General features: G+C 46.5%; 1 pseudogene; it reads left to right on the forward strand.

Moving 5' to 3' along the window:
• Window positions 1-13,138, forward strand: part of LOC142775020 (cell adhesion molecule Dscam1-like) — a 429,006-nt pseudogene that overhangs the window by 377,263 nt on the left and 38,605 nt on the right.

The raw sequence follows: 13,138 nt of genomic DNA on the forward strand, positions 1-13,138 counted from the left end.
AGAAAAAACGACTTCACTATTAAAAGCATAAAGAAGGAAGGCGTGGGAGGATTCCTTAGTCCAGGGTTCCTAGTATGACTCGGAGCTGTTTTTCAGATTGACCCAATTATTCGTGAAGCGTCAATTGTGGTTGCAGTGTTGGCTGTCCAATTTGACAAACGTTACATATGTACATACTCCTATGATACAGCCGTCAGATCTGGTTAACGTCACTTGTAGTTAGGTGTCATCCATTGAAGTTGATTTACGTAGCAGTGTCGAAGGCTACCATCCTCGCGAACACCAGCGCTCCATATCAGCTTATCGCTTCTGATGTTGATAATACTCATGTTCCTGTTGGCATCGTTGCGCAAGTGGAAACTGGTTATATAAACATCTGCGACTGTTCAAAATATGTCTGTGTGTGCAACATTTGTGCATATATTTAGCGTCATTTCATAAAGTGTCGCTCAATAAAAAAATTACAACACGGTAACCTTCCCTCTCCGTGCTTCGTATGACATTGATTCCCAAAGAACGTGGTATCCGGCGAATTTTTCCTCATCCAATTTTATGGTTGTTTCGTTTACACCATATACTACGAATAGAAAGAATTGCGTGTTTCGTGCGGGGTTTCTTGCGCGCGTGCGTGTGGCAATTTATCGAATGCTTTTCACTGCCCTTCTCTTAACCCTATTCTTCTGTCTCTTTAATTCCCATTCCCTCATTCTATGCGCAGAACTGTGGAGGTTCCCTCCATTGAAAGAGGCAGTAACAGAACTGCGCTTGTTTCTTCCTTTTCCCTTTCCAAAGTCACTTCTTTTTTTACTGTCGATGATAGTGTTAACCACTGTTCGCAATGCTACAGGAACAGTGGTTCTTTTTTTAGCACACTTCTTCTTATTCTAACACCTGCATTAAACAGACGCTTCAGACGTGCGATAATAGCTTAGCGAGTAAACCGACTCTTGGCAATCCCGCTATTCCATTTTTCTTCTGCGGAAAGTAGCGAAAAACCTCCCATTCTGCTTCTTGGAATCTTTGTTTGAAAGAACAGTTTCGCTGCGTGTCTTATTATAGACACGCGAAAACCGAGACCCGCAACAGTTCCTAGGTCCTGCTGTTCGCTTTTTTTTATGCGCTTGTAGCTTCCGCCGATGCGAGAATCATCATTCTAGTTCACTGATGTGGTAGATGTATGGAAGGAACACCTTAATCTCTGGCATCTCCTTTTCATCCCACAAAGAGATCAAAAAACCTTTTCCAGATTCATTGAGTCGTTATGTGACTCTATAAATCTTTTCCCTGTGTGGAAAAAAAATTGAATACATAGGTGCTCTAAAAATAACTGTGTAATCTAAGTGATCATGCTTATAAAAGGAAATTGTTTTCAATAAATAGAAGAGGAAAAAGAAGAGCGCCTTCAGGCGGACTGTCTTGGATGTGCAGTATTTTAGGAAGAGCCAGAAAACGCGCTTAAAAAGCGATGACATAAAGAATTGATTTTCTTTTCTTCACTTTACCCCGATCGCCAGGGATGTGGTCAGATACAGTGAAGGCCGTTTCCCACCCTTGCCTTGTACGTAAGCTCGTGCGCATATCTAAGCGACATCGTCAGATGACACGCAAGCATAAACGCGAAATAAAATACTATATGAAAACGCAGCCGTGCATTTCTTTGCGGTGCGCGCATGAAGGGTGGAAATGCTGGAGCATTTCAGTGAGATTGTGCGGCGAGCTCGTTATGGAAAGATACCTATAAAGAATGGGCCACCGAATATGACTGGACGGAAATGAAGGGAGGAGGCGAAAGCCGAGAAAGGGAGGTTTGGGGGGCTGTGACGCGCGGGAACACCCGTCTACAAACGGGCCGTGTACAAGAGCGGTGGTCTAAGCGGGACTCGTAAAATTCGCGTAAAAAGCGCACCCACCGCTCACCGAGATGGTAAAAAAAAGAAAAGAAGAGGGAGATTCACTTCTCGGCGTGGGTAGATGAGCGAGGAGGCCGGCGTCATAAAGACGGTGGTCTAGCTGCCGTCGCGATGGTGAGGGACGTTTTTTTTTTTTTTTTGTCTTCTTCGCTAACACCGGCAGCCCTCACTGCGAAGCACGTGGCGAGTGAGGTGCTGCCGCGGCGTCCGGCAACGCGCGGGAAGAAAGTCGAACCGCGCCGGCACTCTGGACAATGACGACGTATCTGCGCGATTAAGGTTTTTAAGAGGCTTCTCGCGCACGGCCGACGACTTCAGCGGCGAGGGGAAAGGGAGGGCAGCCACCGTTTTTACGGCCGCCCCGCCGCGCGAAATGAAAACACGCAGTGCTTGTGTGTTACCGCGGCCGTCTTTGAGAAAAACGATGGAGGGATCTACCGGAGAGAGAGAGTTTGGGCAGAAAACGATTTATATTGTCATTATTGTTACTATTTTTTGGGTTGCCAGCATGAGGGGACGTCGACGAAGGCAAGTAACAAAAATAAAGGGGGGGGGGGGAATCTAGAAATGACCGACAGTAGTATCCTCACAACAGCTTCTTCAGCTGCGACGTACATGGCGCAATTAATCGAAATCGCTTCTTTCGTAAAGAAAAAAGAAAAAAAACAAATTAGTGAAGTGGTTTGCAGGGAAGAGAAAAAAATGGCAGGGGTATTGAGGCTATACGGCACGATGACCAGGGACATGTCCTTTCTTTATACGTGGAGCCAAGGGCCATTAAAATTGTAGCTGCCAGTACAGACGACGAAGTGGTGGGACTGAACTAGCAAAAAAAAAAGCAGAGACAGAGAGAGAGAGGGAACTGCAACAAATGAAGGGTCCCTGATGGGCGCACTCGCTACGCCGTTGGCGGGAAAGGCGTAAACCGGCCTCCGCGCAAACACCGTCCCCTTGTCTTCGCCACCACGTTGAGCGCGCCCAAGGTTTTTCTCGAGGCCAGTGTTCGGCTGCCAAGGGTTCCAGCTACAACCATAAAATGTATCACTCTGCCAACCGACCTGAATGGCGACCGGAGAACAGAAAGACGCGAGGCAGTGAAAGTGTCGGCCTCGCGAAGAACCCCGGGCGCTCACTGCAGGCAACACGTGCGATGGCATGGCTGCCCACGTGCCCGTGTAACTGGTCATGTTGCAATAGACACTACATGAACGGTTTGAATGCCGTTACATGGGCGGTTTGAATGCCGTAATGGACCAGGGAGGAGTCATCGGTTGCACGGATTGAAATATCTCACTGTTCCATTTCAATGACCCAATAATTTCTTTACATTAACAGCCTACATGCGAGACGGAGAAGTTCAGGACTAAGGACTTTGAGCAAGGTTAACGCCCCGCTTCACACCTGCATGTTAAACAGTTAACCAGCGAAAACTATTACACCAGTGGTGTTATGCTCGAGTTTTGCCATGTGTCGTATAGGTAAGAAATTGTCAGCATGAACCAGCGCGTGCTCTCGCCGTCCTCTTCGCTCTCCGAACACGTGCACTGAATGGTCCAGAGCGGGATGCAATAACTCTGATGGGCGAGAGAACGAATACAGAGAAAGAAATATAAAGAGAGAAAGAGAGAGGGAACTACAAAGATAGAAAAATAAGGAGAAAGTTTCGACGAGAACTGCTTCTTCGGGAGGCGAGATTCGAGCCCGCGTACTCACGATCCAAAGGCGAGGGTCATAACCACTCGACTATCGAGGCACACAGCGCAGTGTAGCATAGCCTTCTAAAGTAGCGCATAGGAAGGTAGTAGGAAATGAATCGAGGGTGAATAGGAGGAGAGAACGCGTAGATAGAGACAGAGAATAGAGAGATGTAAAGAAAAAAGATATAAGATGAGAGAATTACCATAGAGAGGGGGATATGAAGAGAAAGATATAGAAAAAAATGGGAGGACCCTTAGCTTTGCTTTTAAGAGTTGAACGCGATTGCGAAATCAGGCCCCTAGTGCACCCTTCAACCACTAAGTGCATACTTATTCGTATGTTTTGTTACATACACACGCACGCATACAAACACGCACAGAGTAGATTGGACCAGCGCGTGCTATTACCGCCGAATGGGTTCGTTTTCGTCGTGACATCTGTCGAACGAAATGCGTTAAAGGGGCCCTGAAACACTTTTTCAAGTAACCATGGAATGAATTCACTACAAGAGCTTATTGCGTCACGAATTCAACGCTGCAAAAATTTTAAGAATTGGTCCAGTGCGAGAGGAGTTACAAAGGTTTGTCGCATGCTGCGATTGCACTATCACTTTTCTTGTCCCGACGAAAGCGCCGGAAGCTAAGCAGGGAGGGGTGGCAGGTCAAAGAAACTACCGCGCCTCGTGACCTTGAGCACTTTCTTTTTCAAATGCGCGGCTTTGTCAGTGTGATCGCACGCGCACGCGTGGACAAGTAGCGGCCTCCCACGGCTATCTCGGTAACTTGATTTTTCGGTCACAGACGCACAGACGATTTTTCACTCGCAATCAACGGGGCCGACGCCGGCGGCGGGTTTTGTGCGACACGATCTCTTTAACGCTATCGCGTTAAAAGAGAGCGAGCATAGCCGTGTGTGGTATAGCATAACAAGGGGTGGGAGAAAGGGTAAAAGCCCAGCCAGGACCAGCTATGCGCGCACCAACACCGGGGGCACTCAGTCTTGCACGACTTGGTGAAAGCTGCGCTAATTGTTGTAGGTTACATAATTAGTATTGGTGTCGTTTAAACCACCCACATCCGCGACGACATCGAAAATGTGAAAGGAATGAAGATGCACTCGTACCCTCCACTAATAATTGTAATGATGACAACGCGTTTAAACAATAAATATGTAAAGAAGCTTCAATCGCGAAATCACCTGTCTTTAGCTTCAAATTTGAAATGCGTGACGTTTTTAAGCTCAATTGCTTGAGTGAAATGGGTTCTGTTCGAAACCGCAGACTTAAAAGGAACAAAACAAGCGCCAATATCTATCAGGTTCCGGTATTTATGAACAAGAACATTTTTCGATGGACATATTTGTAAATGAAATTTCAGGACAATCAACCAGTGCTTATTCCGGGTGCACAATTAGCGATGGTGACCAGCCGATGGTAGGAAACACTTCGTGAATACAGCCTCCAGAGCTTGATCTAGAAAACTTTGAATGTTAAGAAACAAGTTTGACGTTTATACGGTTAGGTCTCAATTGAAACTTCATTTGCAACCAAAACGGAGTAGTAGCATTGTCAATAACCATGAATTGTGTGAGCTGTCTTATAATGTTTTCTTTCAAATTTAACTGATTTAAACCAGCCACGGATCATATAATTGCACATAGTGCGATTTCTTTTGCGGTACAGAGAAAGTCACGGCGTTTCAACTAATGCTTATTCGAGAAAAACACAAAAACTTTTAAGCTCTTTTTGGCTGTGACGCAGTTCCTCCTAGAATACACCACCTTATTTTTTGGAGTCCAATTTCAGGCCACATTTTCAGTGCTACGTTGAACGCCATAAATGGCAATTATTTAGAAAATCAGTCTCCAGTTGGTGCCGCTTTGCATAACTTTATTCAGAACATTACATATGCACGAGCTGCATATCTATTAGTATTATATAAAGGATGTCGCAGTAACAAATAAATAAATAAATCCGGTACAAGGCATAGTACTACGGTTGTCAACGTTAAAGAACTAGCAATGCAGTTAGAATGTAATTAGTCATGCAGTGACACGCCATGCTGCCACCACATGAGCGTACCATAGTAAGAGTCATGTATTCTTGCCTGCCCGTTTTCACACTCTGGCGGCCCAGCATCAAATCATTTAACTTCTATGCTCTACATCCTGCACCCACCATCTAGCTGAGTGAAAAGTATCCTTCAAAGTCCCCCTTTCCTTTAGCAACTTAGAATGCACCAGTGGTGCTGCTGTATGTACTGTTGTGTTCGGCTCCGTGTTTTGGCACCGCTTGGACATGTTGAAGAATTTTGACTTTGCCGCGCTTCCGAAGGTGTCCAGAAAGCGACAGCACAGCGAATACTTTAGGTCCGTCGGCTCATCTCAAACCCTTTGGGCCCACACGGCCGACGTATTACCTGAAAAGGGCTGTTTTGCTGTCTGGTCTGGCTGACAGCAAAAGTTTATGGAGTACGCGTAACTATTATAGAAAAACTGGCCCCCTCTGTATTTATGGATTCGCCGGAATGCACCTGACAATAAGCCGAGTGCCGGAGACATCTTCTGTGACGTTTCGAACATTCCAAAGGGCCTTTCCTGCACACTATGGACTGCCCGGCAGCAATGCCTCTTTGAAGAGTCAACCTTGAACCTGGTCAACCGGTTGGGTTTACTGTGCCAGTGGTGTAGCCTAAGGTGTGTACTGCCCCCTTCCTGTATGACGAATGGTGTGTGCATTTTTCCCTTTCCTGGGAGAGGTTTAAGACTTTGCCTCTTTCTGAGCGCAGTGAAAGATGACGATACTATTGGAGGAACTTTCAGTTGTCTTCCCTCGCAGGGAATCTTGGGAAGACAGAGGATATACAGCGCGAGCACAGAGATGCTTGGGTGTGCTTCTTCTTTAGTCGGTTTGTTTCCAGCCCTGGTTCCTCGGTTCGTCTTCACCCTGACCCTTCTATAGCTCCGAGTCCCAACAAAGTCCCGCAATCGCAACAATATTAACAAAGAAACTGAATTCCTCATTCGATGCTAGTATTCCTGTGTTGCTGGAGACTCCGACTTTTGTGAGCTTGATGTATACGTGGGTAATATGCTGTATTCCACGAAGCTCGTTTAAATTTATTTTAATTGGACAATGACAGAGATAAAGAAATTACAGCATATCCACGGAGTGAATGATGATGAGTGGGACGAAGCGTCCGTCCGTCTGTGTCTCCATTCATCTGTGCATCAGTCCGTCTGTCCGTGCGTTCTGACGGATGAACGGACAAAGGCACAGACGGGCGTACAGATCGACGGACAGACTAACGCACGGACGAACAGACGGGTGGAGGGACAGATGGAACCATCCATGGGCAGGCAGACGGACGAACAGAAGCACTGAAGCATGGACGGATGGACAAACGGATGGATGGACAGACGCTTCGCCCCACTCATCATCAACATTTACTCCGTGGATATGCTGTGAAAACCACTAACGCCATCTTGTTATATTGATACAGAACAGCCAATATTATTCCCATGGATGGATGGATGGATGGATGGATGGATGGATGGATGGATGGATGGATGGATGGATGGTTGGATGGATGGATGGATGGATGGATGGATGGATGGATGGATGGATGGATGGATGGATGGATGGATGGGTGGGTGGATTAATGGATGGATGGGTGGATGGATGGGTGGATGGGTGGGTGGATGGATGGATGGGTGTGTGGATGGAGGGTGGATGGATGGGTGGATGGGTGGGTGGATGGGTGGATTTGGCTGTGCCTTTTATTGTGGGTGGCGACTCACGCCCTGCAATTTCCTGCTTGAAATTCGGTAGATATGCAGTGATGATTTCGTAAACATTATAATCTTTTACATGTCCATCTCTATTCCCTTCAACTTCTTCACTCAAGGACATATACACACAACGCCATCTATTGAACATCTCAGAAACTAAATGTGGCTACATACTACGACTGCAGAGGAGGGAACGACCCTTTTATCCGGCTGTCAGTAAAATATTTTAAGTATAAACGTGTGTTTCTTATCATAGTTTTCGGAACCTTTGTTATGTGGTAAATAGTTAGCTGCGTTAACAAGCAATACATTGTAGCAACAGCGGCGGACAAGTTCGGGCACAATTTCCTAGATCCCGTTGATCGGCCTACTCGCTCTATTCTGCTTTTCAGACAGCCCGCACGTGTCCGGCATGTCCAGAGTTCTGCAGGCTCGCCGAGGCGCCGAGGTCACCATACAGTGTCACGTGACCGGCGACGAACCAATCAGCATCTCCTGGGGACGAGACGGCTCGCCCCTGGCTTCTTTCCAAATCACCAAGTACGTCCTTCTTACGTTATTTTTTCTCTCTCGTTTCCTTTGCACAATACCATGCACGTCCAAGCTCCGTCAAGTACAAAACATATGAGAGAAAAAAAATAACAAAGGGGTAATACTGGGCAAAAATAACGAACATTTATTCATTTTTTCCTACTTCCTTTCTTTCTGCTTGAAGTGTTTGTATGCATTCTTTTCTTGACAAAGAATCTGTTCTTTTTTCCGCTTCATCCATAAAGTTGGTCCTCGCTTTGGAAGCCATTCTTGCAGAATTATCTGAGCACCTAAAAAGTGGCTCGGCGGCAAATGCTTCTTATCATCCAATTCTGCAGTGTCGCTGCCGTCTTTTCTTCTTAGCGGTTTCCTCTCGTCTCTTCTTATCATCCCTCTTCATTCTTTATTTCATGCCATTATTTCCTCCCCCCCCCCCCCGTTTGCTCCCCCTTAACCTGTGCCTTATGCTGGAAGCGGTACGTGCTTCGGGCCGAGCGTATATGGCAGGGCCGCCGCCACTTTATTGCTGAGCACGTCCTATTTTTCTCCCGTCGTATCTGGGATAAATTGTTGACGTTTTCTGTTCGCTCCGCTCTTCCGCGCTGGTAATTACTGGCGCCTCTCTTTTTCTTCGCCATTCCGTTCCTCCTGTCCCCGCCCACGCCATAGAGTTCCCGCTCTGCAAACAGCTGTCCTTCCCTGCAGCGCAATCTCTGGTTTTTGGCCCGGGATCTTTGTGCTCCTTTACTTCGCCCCGCTCACTTCATCGCGCTCCACGTCGGCTCACAGTTTCCCGAAAGCTTCCCGCTTCGAAGGAAGGGGGGAAAAAGATGTGCGCTGACAAGTGAGGTAGAAACGACCGGCTAAGGTACGCCCCCGAGTTATTTGGAGGCTCAAGAAGTACGTTATTCTTTAGTTCGTCTATATCCGCCTTCCGTGACCCAAGAGCATGAAGAGAAGCTCTACACGTGAGGGCGCTTCAGTTCAGAGATATAGCGCATGCTATACAAGGCCGCGTAATATTTCTCTGTGTTTCATTTTTCTTAAACCGCCAACAGCCTCACAGTTGAGGAAAAGCTACAAACGCGAAATACGCATCATGCAATTACTCTCCTAGCTCTCTTTATAGCCAGGTATATGCTGGTTATCCCTAACTGAGTAAAAAAAACAGTGAAAACACGGACATTCTCAAAATAAGCTCAGAGGCAGTATACACTGTGAAGCAGCTCCCGCAGACCGACGTAAGCATGGGAGAAAGCTTGTTTACTGGACGTTGTCATGGGATACCGTTTCGACTTCATTGGCATTACAGCCATTCAAACTTTTCTAGGCGTCACTCACAACAATGGCATGACATGCGAGCATCAGAAAAAAAAGACGGCTTGCCGCACCGTTTTGTCTGGTCACCTATACTCGCCGGACTACAAAAAAAAGTGTTTGATGTCACATGGCAAGCAAGCTCTGAGATATAGCTAACGTTTTTCTCATCGCTGTTACTTAAGTATCAGTAATCTTTATTTTGCTCAGCACAAGTTCGCCCAACATATTAAGAGTTTAACGGTAAACTAGCGCTTTCTGTCCTTTCTTTGGAAATTTTGTTTGTCACTGTCAATACGATAAGAAAATATTGCCTGAACGTGAGAAAGGTTAGCCTTGCCAGCAAGTATATTTTTGACATCGCACTGCACTGCTGGTATATATATTGAAATCATACTAAGAAATCATCGGACGCTGAAAAAAAAACACAAATGTCGCTGCGCACGCAGTTCTTCGAGAATTGCGTATCGTATGACAGTAAATTGGTGTAATCTCTTTGGCTTTCTTGGTTCCTCTGCATTCTTACCGTGTTAAAATATTTTTCGAGTGAACAAAATGGCAAAAAATAAAAGTACGTCAGTCGTTGTATGATGAAGGTCGTATTTCGAAAAAAAGAAAGAGACGACGTAGTGCGAAGTAAATTATGTCCAAGGCGAAAATAGCGGGAACTTCACGAGAACGGACAGAAGCAACACAAGCCACAAGTCCTGACTAACAACTGGAGTGTTATTACTCATACGCTGTGGCAACACGTATCAGCTATTAAAAGGCACAGCAAAAGGAGCATATTCTGGCATACACACTCAAAGCAGTTCAACAAGAACGATTACCTCGCTCCCGACCAGAAAACTCTTTTTATCTGAAAGGGCTATGGAAGGTGTGCTGACGCAGTTCTCTTTTAGGTTTACAATTTTTTGGCCTTACACAATTTCTTGACATATTTTTTCACAAGATATGCATTCTACCCTTGTGCTGTTGAGTTTAGGGAAGCATATATACACATTCTCGGCAAAAGATGCCATATTCCCTTGAAACTCTCATGGTCACATTGTACCTGTGTTCTAACAATATTTTATGAAGTTATCTACCTGTGCAACCGGAAGACAAGAGAATAGAACAACCGAAGCCATCAGCACGAACCTAAATTCTGTAAGAGTGATATTTGGAAGCAATGACGGTATCATACCTTCCTTTCTGTGCCTGCTTGTCTTCGCACCACAATGCACTGCAGAATATGTCAGGTTTTCGTATCTCCATTTTGATTCTGTCTGAAAAAGGTGCATTTATTGGCGGATGGATTGATGGCCTAAACTTCATTTGTTTGTTGCTACTGTTATTTTGCACCGAAGGCCCTGTGTTGTTTCAAGAGTATGACACGATTAATTTCGAATTATTTTCTGTAGTACATAAAAAATTGTATCATTGTAAAACTTTGCAAAACTTGGTCGGTCGAGTCTTTGATTCATTTAGGTTGCCGTGTTGTAATGTAATTCGCACCAGTGAATTTCGAAGGACTCTGTCCGTGACATTCAGCATTGCAAAAAGCTATGGGGGCACCGAATCAGTTATTATAACATGGTATAAATGCGATTCTCGTCTTGCTGAGTCAACTATCGAGGAAGGACAAGACCACTGCAGCAGGAGCTGCTACAACGAAAGAACGTACCGACAACGCGAAATGCAAAGCGAGCACGGCGAGCGCCATCTACTTGGTCGCACGCCAGACAGAACCAGACCGCGTGAATGGGACTCAAATTGCCGCGGCTTTCTACCAAGCCTTTCCGATAATGTTGGGCCCACACTGAAACTGGCATAGAGCCATGCCAGCGAACTAACAAGAACTGTAAACAGGTAATTGGAGCCAGTTAATTCCCATTCATTTGTGTGTGTGTGTGTGTGTGTGTGTGTGTGTGTGTGTGTGTGTGTGTGTGCGTGCGTGCGTGTGTGTGTGTGAGAGAGAGAGAGAGAGAGAGAGAGAAAGAGAGAGAGAAAGAGAGAGAGAAAGAGAGAGAGATAAGTTACGTGAGACGAATAACGAACCCTTAAGTTGGGTTCGTTTCAGTGGCCTTCGTCATTCAAAAAGTAAGTTAGCAGCTTAAGTGTCGTTCCCGCTCAGCTAGAGGACGCGAGTTTGATTTCCGACTGCGTCGGCTGTGTTATGATAGGAACAAAACACACAAAAAAATTTCTGTGAACCTAATTTACGAGCAGGTTACACAAGATTGTTAAAGTTGATATGGTGTCTCTTACTGCGACGTGCCACATAATCATTGAGGTTTTGGCAAGCTAAATCACACAACTTCACATCAATATTGTAAACCCGCCCCGGCGGTTGTGGCTCAGGCACTCAGCTGCTGACCCGCAGGTTGTGGGATCGAATCCATGGCCGTGGTGGCCATATTTTCGATAGAGGTGAAAATGCGTGAGGCCTGTGTGCTTAGATTTAGGGGCACGTTAAAAAAAACCCAGGTGGTCGAAATTTCCAGAGCCCTCTACTGCGACGTTTCTCATAATGATATAGTGGTTTTGGGATGTCAAACCCCTACAATTAATTTTAAGTTTGGAGAGCGCAACAAAAAATTTCAGGTAACACATTCAGTCAGCGGAAACGTTGAGGCAGGTTAACGATGATCAGTTTCACGCACGACATGTTATTCAAATGGCCTGATTTGTAAATATTTTTCCAGTGCAAATGTGCCTTGATGGCGGCACTTCTTTTGCTTTACTCTGACGCTGACTGCAGACCACTGGACCCTTTCCAGCATAAAAACAAAAAGAGAAGGCTGACATGCAGCGCTTTCATCTTGTTCTCTGTTTCCAGCAGCTTCCTTCGAGTAGTCAGCAGACGTCACAGCAAGCTTTATCCCTTCGAGAGACGCTGGTGCGACGCGCATTCCAGGCGAGTGGACGGTGCAAAACGCTCCACGGGCAGACAGCATGTGCTCGATGCAGCAATTTTTGGTTGCTGGGCCAGAGAAGATCGCCATTGGAATCGCCGCATTTGCCGCGCGCTACAGCAACCGAGAACGGTGGGTGTTTTCGGGAAGAGAAAAAAGAAGAAAAATTACGAAGCGGAGAACGAAATTGATCTTGCAGGGAGCGCCGGTGGTCAGGCGAAAGGGGCCATGAAATATGTGGGGAGGGAGACGCTAGCTTTAGCGCAAGAGAACAACAAAGGCCGAAGGAATTGGCGAGGAGGCAGGTCGCCGCTATAGGTCTTCTGTTGTGCCATCGAGGAAGGAAACACGAACAACAACACGCGAATGCAATGAAAACGCCCGTGGCAGAAGACTTTGACTCGAGAGGGATGAAAATGCTGGCGGACACGGACGACAACGACGCAGAAAGAAACGCTGTATTGCCTGGGCCCACGGGAGGAGCTGCTTCGTCCGCCACGATATGGCAGGGGAAGATGGGGTTGCGCCGGGCCGCGTAAAATATGACCCGATCGCTTTTCGACCTTCTCTTTTCCTAACCCCGTGCTTGTTAGGTTCGCCCCTGTGGCTGTCTCGATGTTTCGGTCGCGCGGTCATGTATGGCCGTATATACGAAAGAAGAGCTTCCATAAAATTGCTCCAGCCAGCCTCCCGTGGTTCCTCGAGCGCCTACAACAATGCCGCGCTTGCCAGGGTCGCTTCGCTTCTGGAACCCAAAGGGTGGGCGAGGAATCGATTCGCGGCCACGCCATCCGAGGAAGCCCGAGTCATGAAGCTTCACGCCAGCCAGGTGTTCGTACAAACCGACCGTCGTTCGTGCGTGGCTTCGCGAATGGGTTACACCAAAAGCTATGCTCTATGTGACCTTACAGGAAACAAATAACGTTTATTTGTTTTTCTCTTTACCTAATTTGTTTGCCGTAGTGAAACACTGCTTATGGTGCTCGGCTGCCGACC

Source organism: Rhipicephalus microplus, chromosome X (genome assembly GCF_043290135.1).
Source record: "Rhipicephalus microplus isolate Deutch F79 chromosome X, USDA_Rmic, whole genome shotgun sequence".
Lineage (NCBI taxonomy): Eukaryota > Metazoa > Arthropoda > Arachnida > Ixodida > Ixodidae > Rhipicephalus > Rhipicephalus microplus.